The sequence below is a fragment of the Poecilia reticulata genome, unplaced genomic scaffold, assembly GCF_904066995.2.
Source record: "Poecilia reticulata unplaced genomic scaffold, P_reticulata-male-v2 Scaffold_31, whole genome shotgun sequence".
Lineage (NCBI taxonomy): Eukaryota > Metazoa > Chordata > Actinopteri > Cyprinodontiformes > Poeciliidae > Poecilia > Poecilia reticulata.
In genome coordinates this window covers 70,310-94,944 of record NW_027675129.1, presented here as the reverse complement: position 1 = coordinate 94,944, position 24,635 = coordinate 70,310, and the positions used below count along the sequence as shown (strand labels likewise).

The 24,635-nt window shown below is 40.9% G+C and overlaps 1 pseudogene; it reads left to right on the top strand.

The window, feature by feature from the left end:
• The first annotated feature begins 12,681 nt into the window (after nucleotides 1-12,681).
• LOC145550297 (nuclear factor 7, ovary-like) lies at nucleotides 12,682-15,751 on the top strand (annotated as a pseudogene).
• Nucleotides 15,752-24,635: the final 8,884 nt, after the last annotated feature.

Here is a 24,635-nt window from a genome sequence, read left to right as displayed (position 1 = left end):
AGTAATAGCTCCCTTCTCGGCATCGAGCCGCACGATTTGATACCACTTTTGTGGGTGGGCACGCAGCGGTACGAGCCGCATTAACGGTAATGGAAGAAAAATAAAGAAATAAAGAGACATTCTATTAGGTGTAGAACAATAGGTGCCTGCCATGCAATGCATGGAGGCAGTACTGACTTGCTTCGCAAGTCAGTACTGCTCTCCTTATGCATTGCTATGGCATGCCCCTAATAAAGAGACATTCTATTGGGTGTAGAACAATAGGTGCCTGCCATGCAATGCATGGAGGCAGTACTGACTTGCTTCGCAAGTCAGTACTGCTCTCCTTATGCATTGCTATGGCATGCCCCTAATAATTAATCAAAAGGTTTACTTTATGACATTTTAAATTATTGCTTAACTTTTGATGAACGTCATTAGAAGGGGACATTTTAGTTTGAACAACTACAAAAGGGAAATAATACCTAAGCTACATTTCTGTTGACATGAATTATTCAAACTGCAGAGGGCAGTAGAGAGTAGTGGTCAGTAGTGATGTTTTGGAGGTTAAATAAGTGCAGAGTAAAGAATAAAACTTTTATTTTCACGCTTCAACTTGGTTTCTGCCATGCTAACTCTCGCTGTTTAACATCAGTATTTTTTTGTTAAATCTATTATAGCATATGACACATTTAAATATGTCTTGGCATGTTTCCTAATGACATCATTAAGATTATTAACAGTTAACGATAAGTGTGAACCGGAAGTGGTTCACACTTAGTGGTGAACAAAGGGTGAAGTGGTGAACAAAGGGCAGGTAAACCAGGGCAAACTTACAACCTCCTAAATATTCAACAGTTCTATTTCATCCCTACTTACCGCCAGAGGCGGTGGTTAAAGCACTGAATGATCACTCTTGCGCATGCACAGGTTGAGAATCTTATACCAACATGGTCACGTGTGACCCCCAGTGACACCGGTAAGTCTATATAGTCACTTGACAATGACAGCTCAGTCCCTTTTCATCTTCTCGCATGCAAGTTGAATAGGTGGTAAGAATTTGATTGTTGCTTGTCGCTGGTAGCCTCGAGACTACGGTCGGCGCTGAGAGGATTTTCTCACCCTCCAGAGGCTGTGCAAACTCTTCATTGATACAACTTTGTTCTTTGATTGGTAAGTTGTTTTTGTCTCTTTAATCGACTGGAGCGGTGGCGCGTTTGCTTCCCGCATCAATTTTCCTGTTGCTGTTGGTACGGCGTTAGCCAACTCCGTCCGGCTTGTTGCTTAGCCGTATCGGCTTGTATTTGTGGCAGCCGCGTTTGGATTGCCTTTAGTTAATTGTATTGCAGCCGTTTTCAGGATTGTTTTTTTTTTAATATTGTGCCGCCGTGTTGGCTTGTCTTGTATTATTAGCATAGCCGCTTCAGCTTTCTTTTTGTTAACAATGTTCAGCCATGTTCGGCTTGCCTCATACAATATTGCAACCGTGCTACGGTGGTCGCAGTGCTCCTTGCAGCTTTTTTTCTGCTTGGAACCCCTGGTGGTGTTTTCTGCTCGACCGGGTTCCATAGTCCATTAGGCTAAGTGTTAAGAGTGGCGATTTCAGCTCGACCTGACCTTGTCTTGTGAGCGTGAGATGCTGGATGTGCCGTGCTGCAGAGTCTTTTTGGCACCTCTCCAGATGGAGGATGGGCATGATCTGTGTCCCTCTTGTTTGGGGCCAGTTCACCTAACGAGGCCTTGACTGATGTGGCCTGCCCTAATTGTTCTGTTCTGCCCTTGTCCCTGCATACTGCTCGTTTGGCTGACTTTCAAGGTGCCAGCCAGCCTGTGAAGCGTATGGCTCCTGAGGCTATGGAGACTCCACGTAAGAGGACCAAGAAGACCTCCAGGTATCCAGAGGGCCTATCTGGGCAGGTGGCCCATCTTACTTCTGAGTTGGAGCAGATAAAAGCACTGCTCAAGTCCCTTAAAGACAGTGGTGGCTCTGTTCTGACTGGAGACCCAGACCTAGGGCAGAGCATGGGTTCAGGGCTCTCCGTTTAAGACGATGATGCTATATCCCTGGCAGCGTCTGGTACGGATTTTCAAGATCCGTTTGAATCTGGCTTGCATATGTCAACAGCTAGTTCACGTATCTCTTCCTGCTCTCAGTCGGAAGAGGATGATTCAATAGTGGGCACTTTGAGAATTATGCTTACTCGGTTGCAGCTGGATGCTCCGCAGAGCCAGCCTGATGCTTCCAGTGCTTTCTTTCAGCGTCCTTCTGCTAGGTCGTCCTTTATGGTTCCCCCATCTCCCGACTATGTGAAGGACATTCATGCCTGTTGGGCAGACACTAGGGCCTTTTTACGGCCGACCTCTGATGGCAGGGCCCTGGCGGCCATGCAGGATGTGCCCAAGTTTGGCTTGGGTCATATGCCTTCTGTCGAACCTGCCATAGAATCCCTCATTGTGGCTCCAGATGACGTTCTGAGAGCTAATGCTAGGTGTCCTCGTCCTCAGTGTCGTGTGACTGATGATCTGCTCTGTAGAGTTTATGACTCAGGGGCTCGATTGGGGCGACTCGGTAACTCATTGTCGCATTTATTACTGGGTCTCAGCCTCTTTGGAGGGCTTGGCGATTGATGCGCCTACTCAAGGTTTGATGGATGCATCTCTTCATGCAGTGTGCTCTTTAGTCAAGGGAAATTGGCCGTGTCCTGTCTACCCTGGCACAACGCCAGTTCTGGCTGGCACAGTCTCCTCTTACTGAAGCCTGTAGAAGGACCCTAATGAGTCTTCCAGTGATCCCTTGGGAGTTGTTTGGCTCTGCTGCACTTGCAGCCTTGGAGCGGTCGGCCCAGGTCTCTCATACCAGGCAGCAGCTGGCCAGCCCTCATCACAGGCGATTGCAGCGTCCTGCTGGGAGTGCCTCTGCGTCTTTTTCACGCACTTATCTAACCCTGTCTACACCCTCCGTGGGCAGCCACGGCCTGCTGCAGGGCCTTCTCCTGGCCAGTGGGATGTTTCCAGGGGTCGGGTTCGCATCGCTTCTCAACCCCGGCAGTCCATTCGGCAACCCTCCCACCCTCTTAGAGGCAGGGGGTTCAGAAATGATACCGAGCTGGCGGTGGGACACTTTAACCCGGTCCAGCTCAGTTGCTGGACCGCTCTTGTTCCCGATCCATGGGTGGTGTCTACACTAACTCGGGGTTACACGCTACAGTTCCGCTGCCACCCTCCGGTTCCTCGTCGAGTCAGGATGACAGTGATTCACCAGGTAAAGGCTCAGGCTCTGAGCCACGAGATAGACGCCTTGCTGGCCAAGGGTGCTATATTGAATGTCGACCCCCTGCGGGATCCAGGGGGCTTTTACTCAAAGGATGTTTTAGACCCAAAAAAGACTGGCGGATTCCGACAAATTTTGGACCTGGGAGGTCTCGATGTGTTTTTGAAGACTATCCCTTTCCACATGTTGAACATCAGGGATGTGCTTCAGACAACCTCCCCAGGCGTCTGGTTCACCTTGGTCGACTTGAAGGATGCCTACTTTCATGTTCCAATTGCACCACGCCATTGGCAGTTTCTCTGCTTTGCATTTCAGGGCAGGCATTTTCGGTTCAGAGTTCTTCCATCCGGCCTTACTCTGTACCCATGTGTTCACTCGGTGCGTGGCTGCAGTCCTGTGTCTTCTGCAGGCCAAGGGGTTGAAGATCCTTCTCTATTTGGACGACTGGCTCATCTGTGCGCCCACAGAAGCTCAGGCGGCGGCGGACACACGCACATTACTCCATCACATAGACTTGTTGGGTCTTTGTGTGAACTGGTAGAAAAGCAACTTGGTTCCATCTCAGGAGGTCACCTTTCTTGGGATCACGATGGACTCCCTCACTATGACTGCTCGCCCATTGCCTCAGCGTGTCGAGGGCGTTCTGCAAATGCTGCCCTCCTGACTACCCGGGTTAGGGTACTTACCTTCGTCTGTTGGGCAAACTGACTACTGCTGCTACAGTAGTACCCCTGGGATTGTTGTCTCTGCGACCGCTACAGATGTGGCTCAACAGCGTAAGGCTACACCAATCTCGTACGCTGCATCGATGCAGGAAACTGCTGGAGTCCAATCAATGCCTCGCGTCACTGGCTCGGAGGCAAGAGGCAGAGTTTATGACCAAAGGGGTCCCACTGGGCTCACTGCCGGCTCGTCGAGAGGTTGTCTCTACCAACGCATCCACCACAGGATGGGGGACGTTGTGGCAACGACAGATCGCCCAGGGGACATGGTCTACGTGGGAAAAACTGCAACACATCAACATCTTGGAGTTGGAAGCTGTGCAGCGGGCATTGCGACACGTCCTCCCGGGCCTGTGAAGAAGGTATGTCCTCGTGTGGTCGGACAATACTTCGGTTTTTTTCATATCAACCTATGGGGGACATGGTCGATAACATAGCTGAGGCTGACCCAGAAGCTCTTGACCTCGGCAGCCCCTCTTTTTGCCAGCCTGAGGGTGGCCCACATTCCAGGGGTGCAGAATGTCCCGGCCGATATTCTTTCTCGGGGGCGCCCACCACTGGGGAGGTTCTACCCAGAGGTAGTGGAGGTCATTTGGGAGAAATACAGCATAGCAGCTGTGGACCTGTTTGCGTCCCGAGAGACGACACATTGCCCGCTTTGGTTCTCCCTGGCAGACAGTGCTAGTCCTCTGGGTCAGGATGCACTGGCACACGACTGGCCAAGAGTGCTGCTCTATGCTTTTCTGTTGCTTCCCCTGATAGGCCCAATATTCCTGATGGTTCTTCAGGAGGGGCATCAAGTCCTTCTAGTGGCCCCCTTGTGGCCGGGGAGAACCTGGTTTCCACTGCTGCACAGACTCTGTTGCAGCTCTCCAATGCCTCTTCACCACAGGAAGGACCTTCTGTCACAGCTGGGGGGTCGGATCCTGGATGCCAATACCAGTCTCCTCCAGCTCTGGGTTTGGCCGCTACAAGGCCCAGCATCTGCTTTTCAGAGTATAACGGAGATGTCGGGCATACAATGACTAACGCAGGGCCCCTTCGACGCAACTGGTGTACAAAACCTCCTCATAAGTTTAGATTTTATTCTGTCTGATGATGTGATTTTTAAATATTAAATGATCTTCTGATCAGTACTTGAGTCGCTTTTTTACCAAATACGTTTTTACTCTTTCTTGAATCATTTGGATGGAAACTTTTTACTTTTGAGTAAATGTTTCACTCTTACTGAAGTACAACTTTTGGCCAAGAGTAACTATAATAACTGTTTAGGGTAATATTAATAAAACTACTAATTTAAATCTTGATTCCAGATTGAAACAAGAATTTGAAGTAAAATAACCAGTAAATGGACTTTAATATTCAAGTTAAACCACCTTCATGTGTTTTACAGTGTATTTGGTTTTCTGACTGGGTGGTTTGATGTTTTATTGATCAAACTTAATGACACATTTTACATCTAATATAGTTTTTTTTAAATAGTTAATATTTACTAACAAAGATTAAACAATTAAAGTTGTAAAACAAAAATTTATGTAAGTGGGTTTCATTGAAGTTCTGAGAAGTGAAATGGAGAACCGGACACAATGTCCTTCACCAGCAGGTGGCAGTAAAGTCCCTTTAAGTTGGTTGCTGTCCGTCTTCAGACGGTAAAAGAAGAGGATGAACTTTCCCGGCGCTCCGGTCCAAGTGACGGTAAGCAAGCAGAGAAATCCTGTTTTATTACTTCCAGATGTTTCCTAACCGTGTAGTTTATATCACACCACATCAGTATTTATTCATTTATGTAGTTTGTGGTTAATTTAAGCAGTTTTATCTGGATCACGTTGCTGCACCAGACAATACCAATGCATGCTAGCATCACAGCTAACAAGCTAGCTACTTGACGCCATCTTGGCTAGTTTCGTAATGCGGTTTGATATTCGGTTAATTTAACCCTTTGCAGTCGGTTTTCATGGCAGTTAAAATAACTAGTCAGTAGCTAAGCAAGGCGGATAGCATTGCTTTTGTTCACAACATATAGCATATTCATTTAGTAATAAGTTACATGGGAGGTTCCAGGTTCTGTATAATGTATTTTAGTTGGTGTTTTGTTAACTGCATTTTTTCTGGCAGGTCAAAGCCTTCATCAGGGAGATATCAGTGCAGTTTCCCTGGAAATCCCTCCATGTTAAAGGAGCACAAAGCGTTACTGTCTCTGCTGGATCGACCCATAAACAAGTGAGAACAAGACGACTAAAGGATAAAAGTCAGTTTGTAGTTATCTTGATAGAAAGGTGAACATTTTGAGAGTACGCTGTGTGCAGTGTCATGTTAACAAGATCATAAAATTCATCCTTATGACTTTTTAAAACCTGTTTTTAGAACAGTTCCTTGACATGATCCACTCATAAGTATGAACCCATCTTCACAGAAATATCTCTCAGGCATGTAGTTAAGATATTTTTCCCCCAATATCAGAAAGACTCAAATCTATTGTTCCAGGTAAGAGGTAACAGAAATGTCCCTCCTCAGTCTCAGAGTTGCAGCTTTGTCCTCCATTAAGTTGACAGTCTTCAGCTCTGGATCCATTGTTCCAGGGCAGGTGGATGTGGTTTCAGCCAGTTTGCAGTAATAACCTGATGAGCAATTAACCCAAGGGCTTCAACATATAAACTATGAATTTCTCCAGCAGCAATGTTTATATCATCTAAAACTAAACAGTTGATTTCAATGGTTGTAGTGAAGTTTAATATTTTCCCGTTTCAGAATATAGTTTTACCATAGGACACTCCCAAAATATGTGGGAAAAATCCTCCATTTGTCCACATATCTACCAGCATAGGGCGCTACCATTACTATCCTTTGGGGTTTTAAAAAATCTCATTCTTAGTTTCCAGCTAAACTCTCCCCAGTTTGGACTCGGGCTGAAACGATTCCTCTAATAATTCGACTACCTCGATTACTGAAAATCCTCGAGGTAAATTAATCTGCCTCCAAGCTTCGTTAATTAAATTGTAATAAATAATACTGTTAAACTATTCAGCGCACTGTGGTCTAGCCGGAAGGTTTTTGTGTTGCACAATGCAAACGTTTGACGCGTTTGTGCCATAGTTTGTAGCTACGGAGGGAAAAGGAGATGCTTAGAAGAAGGAATGAAAGAAACAAAAACTGAATGTTTGAGAACATTTTAGTCTTAAGAGAAAAGACAACACAGCTCAATGCATCCACTGCAAAGCAGAATTGACGAACCACAACAGCTCATCATGCAGCATCTGAAGAGAAAACAGCCGCTGTTTGCATCACACTCGTCCACAGCTGCTAACAGGTATCGTTTATATTCTCTTTGCTAAATATGTTAATCTAAATGTGTGATAATCTGTCATGTTATAAATGTAAACTGAGGCGTATTGTTTGCTAACGTTTCATCTACCGACTAAACATAGCAGCTACTTGGTGTCTGTAAATTGTGTGAGTAAAAAACTATCCAGGACTTTATGTAAGTTTGTTAACAATAAAAGCTGCAGCCACAGATTGAAGGCATAAGCTGAAACACATTTATTTAATGCTGTACTTCCATTCTAATTTAAATTGAATATTTAGGGTGAATATTTAGTTAGTAGGGTTTTTTTCTTGCTACTGTATCAAACCTCCCACATAAATTAAAGTTTTAAATCCATAAATAAAGTATAACTGACTTCCTAAAGCTACTATGATTGCAGCAGAGTTATCAGAAAGTGTAGATTCTCCCTTAACAATATTATCTAATGTTATCTAATGAAGACCACCTGAAATATATTTATTAAGGCATAACAAGGAACAAACCAGTAATAATTTTCTCGTTCTTCTTTTCAGTAAATGGAAGAGTCGCACGATGAACAGCTTCGTTCAAATAGTTCCAGGATCAGTGTTGCCACAGAGGTGCATCTTGGGATGACAAGCCACTTTCTTGGAGAGGACTGGAAAATGGAGTCCCACCGTCTGACAGCAATGAAGAAAGACACACAGCAGCAAACATTGCAGAGTGGCTGGAAGATGTTATTGCAAAGTTTGATGCTCCACCTGAGAAAGTCACAGCTGTCATCCAGGATAATGGTGCCAATATTGTAGCAGCAGTAGAGATTTAAGTGGGTATCTGTGCAGTGTGCAGGGCTCATCCTGACCTTGGTGGTACAGAACGCTCTGAAGAGCAACCAGAGCATCTCTCAGTGTGTGGCAGCTGCAATATGTCTTGTTAAACATTTAAAAAAGTGAACTGGCTTGGACAAAGCTGAAGGATGAGCAGCAGCAGATGGGCTGCTGCTCATCCAAGATGTAGGCACTCGTTGGAACAGGACTTTCCACATGATGTCCAGGCTGCTGGAGCAAAGATGGCCGATAACTGCTGCACTGTCTGACCCAGCATTGACGCCACCATGAAAACTCTACCTTGATCTATCTATAACTCTTCCTGCACTCAGCAAACTCAAAAATTTAGTCCTGGAATAAAAACAAAAAGTAATACATACAGTCAACAGAATAGAATGGAGTAAAATTCCTTTTTCTAACCTAATATAATGTTCAATCCTAAGTATAAAAATGAACACAATCATTTTCCAAAATCCCCTTCTCCATAAACCTGGACAATTTTCTAATACTTAACAAAACATTTTCATAACACACAACTTCCATTTGATTCTGATATAGTCACAGATGATACAATTTCAAATACATTCATCATTGACTAAATGATTTTAAAACTAGATAATACAAATTTCCAGTCAGAGCATACTATTAATAACTAAGAAAATGTCTTAGAAATTAAATGTTATTGGTTTTAAAACATTTTGTGTTATATTCAGTTTTTGCACCATCTCAGATGTTAGTTTTGGAAGACTTCTCATCCTGCTTGCTTGAACCGACCAAAGTTCCCTTTCCCAGAGTGATTCAAATGATACTGTCTCCTTCCTGCATATGTTAATTTTATGACCTCCTGTCCTCTGATAACCCCACAGGGGTCCCAGCAGAAGTTCACCTGCAGATATCTATTTTTTCTTTCCGTTATTTCCAATACTTACCCAGCAATAGTTTAGTTTCAAACCACTAAGAGAAATCTGTACAAAATTAAGAAATGTGTTCAAAAAAGATTAAACTGTATTAAACACTAAAAATAATCATTTCCCTCAACACAACTCATCTACATCATTATAGCTTAAGGGTGAGGAAGAAGAGTAGATTTGATTAAATGTTTCTGCTGTGTTTTCTGTGAAAGAACATTTTGTAATAATAGCATTGTGTCCAAGTGGGTTAACAGATAAAGAACTGTCAAAGATAACAGCAAAGTGGTCCGACAGGGCGACATCAGTTACAGAGACATTGGAAATATTCACACCCTTACTGAAAACCAGGTCCAGTGTGTGTCCATGAGTGTGTTGCTTGTTTGACATGTTGTGTTAAACCAAAACTCTCTAATATATTACAGAGCTTTTTTGCCCCTCGGTCTTGGGGGTTGTCAACATGAATGTTGAAATCACCGATAATTATCAAGCAATCATAATCAACACATATGAGAGATATGTCAATCAGCCATGTTTCTGTCAGAAATAAAACATCAATATTATGTTCGATGATGAAATCATTAATTCAAAGAGCTTTAGCACAGAGAGATCTGGTGTTTAACAGAGCCAGTTTAAGTGACTTGGAGACTGAAAGTTCTTCAGTCTGAGGTTCCTTTAGGCAGGGGATCAGTCTGAGGTTTGAATTAAGACAGCTGTTTTTTGTATTTCTGTTTTTTGTAACTTTCCTTGTATTGATCCGGACAGGTAATGTCCTGTTATGCGGTGCCGGGGGGCCAGACACATTCTGGAGGAAGATGGGTGTAAAGATAATATCATGACCTCAGAAATGAAGAGTGCTTTTCTCTGCGTTTTCTCTGGGAAGTCAGAGGCAGGTGGCTTAGATGAAGTGAGGTCTGCTTGTTAGCGCTAAGGAGAGCCGTGCGGACGCGAACCTGTTGATCTATTCCATCCGTAAATTTGATAAACTCTAGTCCGGAAGACATTTCTTCAAAGGTATCTTGTGAAAGCAGTGAATGAGTGTAGGAACAGAGAGGAAAGGGGAAGGAGGAATGACGGGGAAAGGGGGAAGAAGGGGGAGAACGATAAGGGAGGGGGGAATGAGGAAGGGAACCAGTCATTCTGTCCCCAGTCGATGTTTTATCAGTTTGTTTTGGGACAATTTGCTTCTGAAGCGATGGTCACATTGTTGTTGTTGTTGATAAAATGAAAAATGATTGCAGTGAGCAGCTTTATCCCATGTTTAAGATTGCATCTGCCTTTTCCAAAGAGGTGAAAGCGCTGCCAGTAGATCCTGAGGTTATGGATGAAGGTCACTGAGCTGGCAGGGCAGGTTTTAATCAGCCATTTGTTTATCATGCCCAGCCTTTTTCGTCTCCCCATCGAGGCGATGGAATTGGACCACTGAGAAATAACTTCATTTTTAATTTTCCCATAGTGTCCAGAAGAATATTAAAATCCATTCTCAGAATCTCTAATTTTTGCTTTGCCAGATTGTTGGCTCCAACATGCACAACTAAAGTCTCAATGTTTGGCTGATCAGTGGTTAGAGAGAGCACTTTGCGGGTCAAATCAGATACAGTGTCACCAAGAAAAGAAACCACTCTCATTTTCTTGGGATTGCAAACTGACTGATTCCATTTACTGCCTCATCTCCAACAATAAGGACTCTTGGCATACCTTTCGTTTACTGGGGGTCACTTTGTCCTTCGGAGCTTTTGGGGGTGGATGTGTTGGTGTAGCCTCATTGTTGATGTTTGAAGGTGAGATTTCACTCAGAGGCTCAGGTTGGAGTGCAGAAAATCTGTTTTTTAGTGGGATTCCCATGGAGTCGGAATGTTTTGAGACTTGGGCTGGTCCTTTGTTCTTGGGAGCGGGGTCGGTGGAGCCGTCTTGGGTCCAGCTGCCCTTTTGCTATTCTTTGGCGGAGCAGGTGTTGAGGTTGAAGGTGGTTTTCGGCTAAGAGCCGGCCACTCTGATTCGTCCAGGCGAGGGGTTCTCCCCGTTAGTCGTCTCATGGGATCTGCAGTGTGAGACTTTTGTTTCGGCTTGGCGCCCTGAGCGATTCAGGGTGAGCTGCTTGGTGCAGGGTGTACGACCTCTCTGCTGATTTGAGGAAGAGTTGTTTCATATCTACAGGTAGCGTTGATCTCAAAGTTCACCTCCAGCCGTTGAATTTTAATTTCTATATACTGAAGTTGTTGTAGAATACTGCTAATGTCCTTGGGGTCGGACGGGGGCATTTTGCCCTAGTTCAACTTGGAGATGAAGAAAAGTAAGATAAAAATAAAAGTGACAAAATCTCGCGGTCCTTAGGTCTGAAGTAATCCAGTTATGATGTCGATAATGTAAATATAACTATAGGAATTGTGACTTTAAAAATAATACACAGGCAAAGATATCAGTAAGTATGAGAGAGACCAGGATAAGCTGTTCCTCCTTCAGCTGCCAGATACAGAATCAAAAATTGGATATTCTGAAAAAGGACTTTAATATTCTTCTGGACACTATGGGAAAATTAAAATAATATGGCTCTTACAATTTATTCTTCAAACTTAATGAGACATTTTACAGTTTTACAGTTTGTAATGCAGTTTTTTCTTACTGGTTTTTCCTGCTTATAGAAACTAGGATCTATTATATTTTCTTCATCTCTGTCACAGCAGAGAAGAATCTCCTGTAAATGTTTCAACGTTTCCTCATTGGTTTGACTCAGATCTCATTCAGATGTTCAGTCTCTGTTTTATGCACAGTAACCAAAGAGGAATCACCTGTTTCTGACCATTAGAACGTAAAAAAGATCAGTGTCTTTTTTAACCAGTATCTGTTTAAAACTGTCACAGAAATCCTCAGTTTGCAATCAGAGCAATGATTGTGTTGCTCTTTGCCAGCTTGGATGGAGGAGGAGACACTGAATCATTAGAGGGTAATTATTTTACTGCAGCAGCTTTTATTGTTGTTTTATTAATTTCTTCTTCTCTGGTTTTCTTTTTGGTTTATATTTAAAGTAAATGTGAATGATAAAATACTCCAGCTGAAAACCGTATTTACAGTTTTCCAATTTTCAGATTGAAAAAATATCAGGGCATTGATTAAATTTAAATTGAAGCAATTCTGATTCTGATCCAGTTGTTCTGAAAACAGGACAAACTTTCCTCAACACCAAACATCATTTTCACCTCCAGAGTCTGAAACTGACAGAAAAACAGCAAACAGAAGGAAACTGAACATGAAATGTGTTCATTTGAATTTCATAGATAGTGGAGACCCTGGAAGAGTTTTATGAGAGGAAAAATATATTTTCACTTAAAGCAGAAACAAAGTCATGAATCAGAAAAAGATGTAGTGTTTTAATAAAACTGCAGATTAAGATCAAATCCTCTAGAGGCACCACATCTCCTCCTCAAGACTGATTCCAACAGGAACACCTGGAAAAACCAGGAAACAGTTCAGAGAGAAAAATCTCACTGAGTAAACGCCCTGAGGATGAACTCTGACTCCTGCCTTTGTCTCCGACTGAAATCAAACTAACTCTGAACAAGGAGAACAGAGAGAGAACTGAGCAACTAGACGCTGAAACACAGACTGCTGCAGGAGGAAAAACAAGCCAATAAAAGTGAAAGTAAGTTCAGAAAGTTTCTATAGGAGAGACACTGACTTCCTGGTTTGACTTTCTGTCTGCTGTGTTTTCAGCTTCACTCTGAGACAAAATGGCTTCCAGATCAGACGATGATCTCTGCTGTCCGGTCTGTTTGGAAATATTTAAGGATCCGGTTCTTCTGTAATGTAGCCACAGCTTCTGTAAGGAGTGTCTGCAGAAATACTGGGGAGAGAAACCAGGAAGAGAGTGTCCAGTTTGTAAGGCGATATCATTCATCAAAGATCCTCCCTGTAATCTGGCTCTGAAGAACCTGATTGAGTATGTCTTAGAGCAGAGAGAGCAGAAAGCTTCAGAGGATCTCTGCTCTCTGCACTCTGAGAAACTCAAACTCTTCTGTGTGGACCATCAGCAGCCAGTGTGTCTCATCTGCAGAGATTCAGAAAAACACACCGAGCACAGATTCAGACCCATCGATGAAGCTGCTCAGCAACACAAGAAGAACCTTCAGGAAACTCTGGGGCCTTTAAAGAAGAAGCTGGAGCTCAGGAAGAAATTTCAGGAGGAGTTTGATCAGACAGCAGAGCACCTGAAGGTCCAGGCCCGACACACAGAGAGGCAGATTATGGAGCAGTTTGAGCAGCTTCATCAGTTTCTAGCAGAGGAAGAGGAGGCCAGGCTGGCTGCACTGAGGGAGGAAGAGGAGCAGAAGAGAGGGATGATGAAACAGAAGATGGAGGTTCTGAGCAGAGAGATAGCAGCTCTTTCAGACACAGTCAGAGCCACAGAGGAGGAGCTGAGAGCTGCAGACGTCTCATTCCTGCACAACTACAAGGCTGCAGTGGAAAGAGTCCAGCGCTGCCCCCTGCTGGAGGATCCACAGCTGCCCTCAGGAGCTCTGATAGACCAGGCCAAACATCTGGGCAACCTGGCCTTCAACATCTGGAGCAACATGGAGACCATGGTGACCTACACTCCTCTGGTTCTGGACCCAAACACGGCTGGTCCAGAACTCCATCTGTCTGAAGATCTGACCAGTTTGACTAGAAGTGGGAAACAGCAGCTTCCTGATAATCCAGAGAGATTTTATTATTACTGCTTCTCTGTTCTGAGTTCTGAGGGTTTTAATTCAGGGAACCACAGCTGGGATGTTGATGTTGGAGACAGTGAAGTCTGGAGACTTGGTGTGTTAGAAGAGTCTGTTCAGAGGAAGGGAAGCATAAAGTCTGGATGGTTGTTTATATGTTTCTATTCAGGTCAATACTCAGCTCGTTCTCCTCCAGCTCCTTCCACTGGTCTCTCAGTCCAGAAGAATCTCCAGAGGATCAGAGTGAATCTGGACTGGGACAGAGGAAAACTGTCCTTCTCTGATCTGGATACTAACACACACATACACACCTTCACACACACCTTCACTCACAAGATGATTCCATTCTTCACCACTAGTAAAACATTAAAGATTGTACCGATGAAGATCTCAGTGATGAAGCAGCAGCTCTGATGATCTCAGCATGAAGAACAAAGTCCAGATAAAAACTTATTGATCAGATTGAAACTGTGAGTTTTAAAGAGGAAACTGGAGATGATCTGATCATCTAGAGATGATCAGATCATCTTCTTCATCTCTGATCAGATTCAGATTCATCTCCAGGCTGCTGGAAGCAGCAGGGCAGCGTTAATCTTTCTCATCTGACTCTTTAGTCTGAGTTCAGCTCTGATTCTGAAATCACTCAGAGTGAGAGGTCTTGTTTTTTGTTCATCTCTGTGTAATTATTTCTGTTTTTCAGACAGATTTTTTTTAAATGTGATTTTATTGAAAATGTGAGCAAAAAGATACCAGGAATATGTTTATTTTAAAAACTAAATAAATATGTTGCTGACTAAATTATTTAGCTCCAAACTGAATATTTAATTTTCTTTTGTCTGATTTTGTTATTTTATGTTACATTTATGGATAATTGTCATTTTAGTCGTTAAAATACCAAAACCTCTTCATAAGTTTATATTTTGTTCTGTCTAATGATGTAATTTTTTAATATTTAATGATCTTCTGATCAGGACTTGAGTCGATTTTTTTACCAAATAGATTTTTACTCTTGAATCATTTGGATGGAAACTTTTTACTTTTGTTGGTTGTGTGGCTGGTTTGATGTTTTATTGATCAAATTAATGAGACATTTTACATGTAATTCAGTTTATTAAATTGTTAATATTTTCTGACAAAGTTTAAACAATTATGTGACTGCAGCCGATGACGTCAGCGTCGGGACCGGGGGCGGGGCCAATGGAAGCAGCTTTATCTACGTCACGCTGCTGTTCCAGCCGATACCAAAGCCCGCTAGCATCACAGCTAACATAATCATTTAGTAATACATTACGTGGGAAGTTCTGGGCTTTAATATCAACATTTGCTTTTATAACAGCACTATAAAAAATAGTCACTCAGATGTAACGACTGTAAATCAATTTAATTCAAAAACAAGAGCGATCCAGAGAAGTCCTGTCAATTTTAACTTCCATGCTTGTTTGATATCTTGCTGACTAGAAAGATACCAAGTTGGCAAACTATTGCTTAATAAAATGTATAAATCCTGAATCACTAACAGATAAACTACAGAAATTAAGACAAAATTATAGAAGATATAAAACTGTTCTGTTCACATTGTTACATTAGTGATTTGTAAAACTTGAGGGCAGAAGAGGAATTGATGTTTGAACTGAAATAAATATAAATCTGCTTCTGGTTTGTTCATTTGCATGAGAAATTAAAATAATTAATAAAAATAAATATATTCTTTGAGAGAACAAATCAGCTTCCAGTTAAAACCGAATACTTAAAAAAATATATAGGAAATTGTGTATAAAACAGTGATTAAATAGTAGCTTCATAAATGTTTATATCTCAAATTAAGGTAGTAAATCAGATAAAACCGAACCTGGGTTCTGTTTAACCACTGCAGTACTGCGTGTGGCCGCTGGGTGGCGCTCTATCTCCATTTTATTCCTGCTTGTCTAACGGAGCAGATTAAGATCAACCTGATTGATCTACAGGGAGTCAATCATTGGTTGGTTCTCATCCTGTTTGTTGTCCTTCATCTTCTGAAAACATCTGTATGGTTTTGGTTTTTATTAAACTGAAGAACATCGATTTGTTTCAGCCTCATCATGTTCTGGTTGGTTTTTATTCTTCTAAATATCTAACAAATAAATACTTTTCATAAAGATACAAATGTTAATGGAATAGAAATTAAATCTGAGAATGAGAGATTCTAATGTTTTCATATTAATGGCAGTGAAGTGTTTGTATTGGTGTTGGAATCAGAAACAATCAAATATGTTAATAATGTTAATAATTATTTCAACAAGTTTTGCTTTAAATAATCCAAAACTTCACGTTTTTCAATTCTTTATCATGTGTGTCTGAAAGTTAAACTCCAAACTTTTATTCTTCTTTTTAAAAGGAAGTAACTTAAAAAACAAAGAAATAAAACTTTTAAATATTTTTATTGGTAAATTTAACATATTAAAACTTTGTAGCATATAAATCAGATTCATTCTGGACATTTTGCAAAAATTTTTCATATAAATATTCATGAATTAGCAGTGAAACCTGGGCTTGTATTTTAAACGATAATCTCAAACATTCTGGCCATAAAGAGAAAATAAAGTAAAAACTTTAAAATAACTACAACCTTTAGCTTTCAGTGACATTAAACTTTAGTTACGTTTAAATCCACATGCAGAATGACCTGCTTTAATGTCCACCAGGGGGCAGAGTTCTCCACACAAACAGTGTTTCTATCACGCTTCATAGATTCCTACAGGAATGCTGAAAATGGGGGGCTCGGGCCAATTGTGGCCCTTGAATGGACTTTGTTTGGCCCCAGGATGTAATTGTAAAGTGATGCCAATTTGTCTATCAGATGGTCGTCAATTGAGTCACATTTGATTGTCCAAAATTACTGAAACTCATTTTGTCAAAAGTCCAAGAGCATTCAAAAGAAATGTCCTTTCACAAGGATTTAGAAACACACTACTTAGATTTCTGTTGAAAACTCAGATGACACAGTGGGGCTCCAGTGACGTGAGGATCAGAAGTCACCAGCCCGGTCCGATGTAGTTCTGGACAAGTCATGGCACCAATGTGGCCTATGTGGTTCTGGTGGCTTCTATCGGTGTGGCAATGAATGACAATGAGCTGCTCAAGTTGGCATCAGCGGTTTCTTTAATTCTCCATCTGCATTTTACAGAACGGGCATGGAGGTAAAGTCAGTCTCTGGCATAAAACAAGCTCCTGCAAGGAGAAGCCATAGTTTGCAGTAATAACCTGATGAGCAATTAACCCAAGGGCTTCAACATATAAACTATAAATTTCTCCAGCAGCAATGTGTATATCATCTACAACTAAATGGTGAATTTCAAAGGTTGTAGTGAAATTTTATATTTTCCCTGTTTCTCCTTTTATTGTTTCACAATAGTTTTACCATAGGACACTCCCAAAATATGTGGGAAAAATCCTCCGTTTATCCACATTTCTACCAGCAGCATTACTATCATAACTGGGTGTTACCTTTGGGGTTGTAAAAAATCTCATTCTTAGTTTCCAGCTAAACTCTCCCCAGTTTGGACTCGGGCTGAAACGATTCCTCTAATAATTCAACTACCTCGATTACTGAAAATCCTCGAGGTAAATTAATTTGCCTCGAAGCTTCGTTAATTAAATTGTAATAAATAATACTGTTAAACTATCCAGCGCACTGCGGTCTAACCAGAAGGTTTTTGTGTTGCACAATGCAAACGTTTCACACGTTTGTGCCATAGTTTGTAGCTATGGAGGGAAACGGAGATGCTTAGAAGAAGGAATGAAAGCAACAAAAACTGTCAAAGTTTGGGAACATTTTAGTCTAAAGAGAAAAGACAACACATGATAGGTATTTGTCCTTTTGAACCTTTATTAAAGAATCACAGACAATGTATGTGAATTTTATGACCAAGCTTTTGCAAAAGGAGAAGACTCAGCAAACTGCTCCTCTGAGTTGTTCAGAGCGTTCTGCCTCACTCTGCTTGAGGAGGCCTTTTGTTTGGGAAAACATAGTCAGAAAAGATGAACAATAAGACTGGCGGCGAGCTCTATCTAACATACAGGTCATCTAGCTCTTTCCCTTGAGAGCAAACTCCGGAGGGAGCAATCAGTTCACCGGAACACCGATATTCAACACAACAATCAAAAAGTATTCGCATCACGTCATTTACTGACTCACATTAGACTGAACGTTGATTAACATTAGACTGAATATGACTAAAGTAAATAACAAAAATGATAATACCAAAACATTTTTATCATTTTACCATGTGTGTAAACTTTCTTCAAAAGTTGAGCAAAGAAAAGAAAAAGAATAGGTCCAATAAATGCATGAATTTTTCTTCTAATCTAAACATAGAAAATACAATGAAATAAATGAAAAAATAAAGAAACTGCAAAAATCAAATGCAGTCTTCTCATCACTAGCAGCACTTGTTTTCACATTTTCAGTGTGGGAATCATTCAGCAAACAAATTAATTTCTCATTGATTACAGCACTTTGTCAGAAATATTCAAACAAGTCATCTTCATTTGTGTCATAGGTTATTTTCATCAGCTGATAGCTGACCACAGCAGTGTTGAATGTCTTACGTATCAAACGTCGAAGGCATGGAATGACGCATCCTGTAAACAGGCAAAAAGAATCAACACAGTCAGAAACGGTGTTACAATCTTCAACAGTAAATTCCACCATGGTCCGGAAATGAGCCACAAAAGCAAATCAGAAGAAGATCCTTGTGCTGCTCCTTCCACGTAATGCTTAAGCTCCTCCAGCTCATGTAGAGTGTCAGAAATAGTCCACCAGTTCTTGTTTCGTCAGGAACGAATGTACAGCACGCTGAACCAATGATTTTGCAGACACCACCTTGAGAGGCTGTGTGCAAGTCCAGCACAACACGATTTTGCAAAACCATGTGTCTCAGTTCAGTCAGCACTCTCACGATGCCATTGGCCAGCTGACGTGTGCTGTTGATGAGTCGCAGTAATCCATAGCTGTGATTTTCAACGTGATCTCGAACCTCTCCTACTCCGACCCATGGAAACAGGCCTTGCATGAACTTTTCTCCACCATTCCAGATTTTAAATTCCCAAGGAACTCCAGTGTCCGTCGTGAGGCCTCCGAAGCGTTTGACCTCTGGTATAACTGCAGGTTTGGAGTGGGCAGCTAGAACATGATGTCCTTTCCTGATGAATGCAATTGGGCTGGTTAAGGGGACCAAGGCACACAGTCCTCCCCAATAGCGTGGCAAGACCATGTAAGCTCAATTTCCACACAGGAAGTACCAGTCTGCCATCACCCGAGAACCATAGTTTCCAGGCACTATGGCGCTGCACAGTGTTGTCTCCTGTCGTCCTCTCATCCGATGTGAAACTCCTCTCCTGAAGCAAGTTGTCACAGTCTGGGTTGTCCTTCCAGACTTTGCAGTCGGGGGTCGCCCTTTAACCCCTGCAGGCAATGCAGTTGATGTAATTCGGTGTTGTTTTGCAGTAGGAGTAAACTGTGTTACACAAATTCCAAGATAACATCCCAAGAGAAACGTGTCCGTCGTTGAAAACGCAGCTCCTCAGAGACCTGGGTTTAGCTCCTGCTAAAGAAATGTCTCTGGTATTTTCCATGCGGTTAGTGAGAACAGTTGAAACGGGAGTAGAGACACATCTGCTTGTCATCAGTGATGTGTCCTGCACGCAGACCTGAGTTATGTGTGGCAATTGGCAGCTGCGCACACACATAGCAATTCTCCTCATGAGCAGTGCTGTTCATCAGCTGCCACAACAGGTTGGTGCTGTAGTCATGTGGGTGGAAAGTGATGTCACTTCCTCCTCCAAACATCAGACATGCTGCAGTCACAGCGCAGTAGAAGATCCATCTGGCATATGGAGTCCCCATTGCTGCTGGGTGCGCAGAGATGTCAAAACCCCCCAAACTAAAGAGTGAGAATCTTAAGCGTTTCTTCACCGGGTTTGAGACAAACCACCCTTAAAAATGGAACCCCTTTGCAGCCCGGGCTTCCTCTCTACTCAGGATTAGGGGTCCAACACTCTCTGCAGCTTGCAGTGACTGAGATGTATCCAGCTGTGTCTTTCATCAATCTTTACAGCTGTTGGTGTTGTCATCAGCACCTGGATGATGACTACTGGACATTTCCCACCGTGGACTCGTCCAGTCTTTTGTTTGATGACTTTGACGTAGACCCAATCTCCTGGCTCGATGGGAGCGGCCTCCTGTGAAGGAAGAGAATCAGAAGGCAGTAAATTTGCACAGGACACTTCCTTCAGTTTAAGAGTTCTGATTGTATAATCTGCTAATGTTTGTTTTTTATCTGCTTTCTGTAAGTCTGGAGCAAACAGAGGCAATCTGTAAGCTCTCCCATGAATTATTTCAAAAGTGTTAAACCATTTGCTGTTGGGGTGATTCTCATATAGAGCTTCACCAAGGCTAAACATTCTGGCCAGGGTCAACCAGTGTCTGCCATGCATTTTCTTAATCTGCTTTTCACAGTACCATTTGTTTTTCCACCAGCCCTGCACTCTGCGGGTGATAGGCACAGTGGTTTTTAAATGTCATTCCCAAGTGAACAGCCATGTTTTGTTTCACTTGTCACTGTAAACAGTCTGTGGAATGTAGTGTGTTGGCGACTAGCCTTAGCCACCGTCAAAGCATCTGCATGCTTTGCTGGTACTATTTCAACCCATTTAAAGAAAACATCAATCATCATCTGACAGTATTTGTTAATTCAAAAGTTCATAACCAAATTTTTTTATGTAAGAATTTAGTAGTTATATAGTATTACCTGACCCTTTTCCCCTTCCCTTCCTTTTTACACATGGCATGCCCATGTGTCATAATCTTTAGCTTCAGATAAAGTCTGTGGAGGAACAATAGGTAATTCAGGTCAACTCAGGTTTACTGCTTTCTCAAAACCTCTAATTTAAGGTTTTCCTTTTTGAATTTATTGACTATCAATCAATCTAGATGAAAATCATTTTGACTGGAATCTAGAAAATGTTGCTTTTATTCACAATCATCAGTTTTTAGTAGCCATTTACATCTACCAGGTTTCTTAAAGTCTCAGACTTTCACTTAAACTTGTATTTCAGACAAGTTAACAGCGTAAGTTTTTTATATTTTAAATTAAATGGTCAATAATTTCATCTGTTACTCAATTTTGTGGTAAAATTTCTTTCTTCTCATAATAATTTTTTTTATCCCAATATAAAATACACAAACATAATATCAATCAATTTGTAGATTCTTTATAGAATTCAACTCTAAGTTAAATGTTTCAGTTAAATGCAAAGAAATATGTCAGAATATTTCAACACTGCAATAACAATTATTTTAAACACTTAGATATGTTTAATTTTAGTTCCAAACTAGTATTTATTTTAAAGGGGAAAAAATATAATAAACATTTGCAAATCATTATTAGCTTTGAATCTGTAATGATTTTTAGCTGGTGTAATTTAGCCGTATCACGCTATCAGTTTTATTTTTTTTATTTATTTATTTTTTCTTAACTTTAGTCATTACAGTTTTTTCGTCATAGTTTCCCAATCTTTGACTCGTGGGCCCTAAGAGGATCACTGCTACTTCTGTTAAGGACTGAGTCAACGGGTACATAATGAACGATTTTATCTAACATTGTATCTAATAACCTTCAAAATGTTCTTTCTAGATGTATAATTCCTGTATGCAAACAGGATTAGTGAGCACATTCTCTATCACAGTGGTGTGTGTATAACTTATCTCACATTTTCCCTTTCTGTCTCGTTTCCCCCTCCTGCTGATGACGTCGCTGCAGCTGGTCCTCCCTCCGTCTCTCCTCCAGCTCCCTGTCAGTCCAACTGGCTCTGGTGTTGGATTATTTATAAGTTGTCCAGATCGTCCCTTTGTGAATGTCCAGGTTGTCCACCAATGAAACAAGCGGCAACAGTTCAGTTTGCTTTCTTTTTCTTTAAAACACATTATTTTCCTTCTCTACGCTGATGCCAAAGAGTAAACCAGCGAGGGTTGTAAATGTTCAGTTGGAGCCAAACACGGAGATATAGTTCCAGTCCAAATGTCCAGCAGGACTCCATACACAATCTGCTGCATGGCAGTTCCCAGATGTCCAGGAATTAGGATCAGCGGACACTTTAGTGCCTTCAGTGTCCAGGTGGTAGAAATCGTCCTGTCCTTTCTCGCTTCTTTATCAACTGTCATTGGCTGGTGATGAAGGAGGGACGTCATCTGATCGGCCGAACAGGTCTGAGTTGAGGTCAGAGGTCAGACGCGCTGCAGCGAGGATCAGACAGAGGAAAAGGAAAGAAGCAAATAAGAGTCAATTAGGGTTTGTTCGTCTTTCTGTTTTTATTTCTTTTTACACAAACAATTTCCATATAACTTTTTTTCTTTTCATCGTATAGTTTTTTAGCCACTTATTACCCAACATTTTAAGAAGTCATTTCCTTTGCTGCATAATGTACATTTAATTTATTCTGGCGTTAGGTAAATGTATCTTGAAGGAGAATAAAACTTAAATAAAAGTCCAACAAGGATATTCATTTAGAATCAAAAATAACTCACCCAGTATTACCATGATAGATATAATGAATGTAATAAAAGTCATTAATGAAGGGGAAAAACTCAACCCAGACTAAGTTTAGTTTCTGGTTCACAGAGTATGAAGTTAAATTTGTTTCACAATTATTCAATTAAAAAAAACCTAATAAAATAAAAATTGTGATCAAAACCTTTGGAACTGTAATGATTTTTTTAAACAAAATGTTTTGTTTAAAAGACTTTTTTAAACTAAATAACTCATTTTTACCAAACATAAACATTTATTTGCACACATCATAAATCTTGTGTTGTGATTTTAGGCCCCGCTCAAGACGTCATGTGAGAATCACAAGCAAACTTTGAGTCACAAACAAAAACTAGAATAGCAAGAAATATTTTGACAAGCGCAAATAAGTTTGTTTTGCAAAAAGAAAGTTAACTTTATGAGTCAAAATGTGTGATTTAAAAATTTTGTAAGTTTTTTAAGCAAACTCAGTAGGCTTTTCTCATGGTGACAGCATTAACAATTCAATTGTTGATTTTTTTTTTGCAGTTCCAGGTTAAGTTTGCTGCAGCTCTGCTTTCCTGAATGGACCATCTTCATCTCCACTGCAGAGAACAGGCAGCTCTTTTTTTATAGATTACAGTCCACTAAAAGGTTGCATAGAGCCCTTGTTCATATTTTTAATAGTGTAATTCTGTAAAGACAGCATATGTCTGGTGGTCCGGCTCTGATTTACATATCTTGTTAAATTGCGGGTTTGAATATTGCCAGAGGTGTGACCAAGTCACTGTGTTGCAAGTTTCAAGTAAGTTTCAAGTCTCTGTCCTCAAGTCCGAATCAAGTCTCAAGTCAGGAAGCTTTAATTCCAAGTCATTTTATTTTATTTTTTTTATAATTTGCAATTATACATAAAATTCAAATCATAGACCATTTGTTCCTTTTAAAATCTGTTTTAATCTCAAATGATAGAACATGTGCAGCTGAACACAAAGTATAAAAAACATTTTTAAATTGGGCCTCTTTATTGCGCAGTTCTGTTTAACTTGATATTTAATAAAAAAGACGAACATTTTTCTGCATTTATTTCTAAGTATGTTAGTTTCAGTCCTCCGTAAATATGGGCCAGATATTCCAAACACAACATTTATTTGGGACAGTCATTGTATTTGGTCTGTTTTAACAAATAAACCACATGAAAAAAAACAAAATCATTGCAAATAAAGTGGGGTGGTTTTGAATTTGGATGTGATGGTAAAATAAATATCTGTCAGGCCAAGTGGGTTAAATCTACAGCCAATTTCACATCAATATTGATAAAAACATGTTGTGTGAATCAAGCTGGTCAGAATCACTAAACACAAAATAATGAGCTCATTATTTTATGTCTTACTCAGTTTACTATCCCACTTAGTGTTATATTCAGGGTCAGTGAGATTGTACAATTTTTATTTTTACAGAAATTTTTGAAAAGATATTTGTTTTTCCAGCAAAGCTATACTACTTGGGTTCTGTGCGACATGTGACAGTCAGTCAGTGCATTAAGTCAAAAACAGTTGACTTAATGCACTGACTGCAGTAAACAATATATTGTCAATATAATTTCCCAACGTAATTATCCTGACGGCTTTAAAACTTTTACACAGTCATATTTCAGTTTTAGATGTTATATTTCATTATTATTTTTACACTATCAGAAGCAGTATGTTAGAAAATGCAGCAAACAAAGACATTTCTACGTTATATTGAAATATTGTAGAGTTAAATGTGAGGCCGACTGTGTGACAGATGAACCTCGACCCAAACTGAAGAATGAGGAAACATTCCTGCACAGCAGAGACACAAACTCATAAACATCTTCCAGTAAACGCCTTCAGTGATTAAAACCTGTTTGTAACTTAGCAGGTTTTAACTTTTCCATTGAAACGTTTGAAACAAACCAGTTAAACAACTTAAAGCCTCCAGGCTAAAAGAGGCCGAAGCTTAAAGAACTTTATGTTCAGAATGAAAGAGGTTCAGGTGAGAATCAAAGTTTCCTTCAGATCAAATACACCAACCATCCTTAGATGATACTGGACCGGCTCATCATCATGATGGGACAGAGAGACTCTGTTCCCTGAGTTCAGGTCCAGAATCTGCTTTCTGTCCCGGAGCCCCGCTCACCATCCACCAGCTTCCTGAGCTAATAACACGGTGCACATTATCTGTGGAGGCATTTGAAGGACCGGGTTTATGGTAAATCATCACCATTTTAACCCGGAGTACACATACTAACACGAAGTTAGCTAAAGTCAACTATCTTACAAGAAAAGCGCCACTTACCGTCTTTGTGAAGCTTCAAATGCCGGACAAAATTGGACAAAGTCGTGGCATCTCCATCCGATATTCTCTTCTTGCATGTTTTA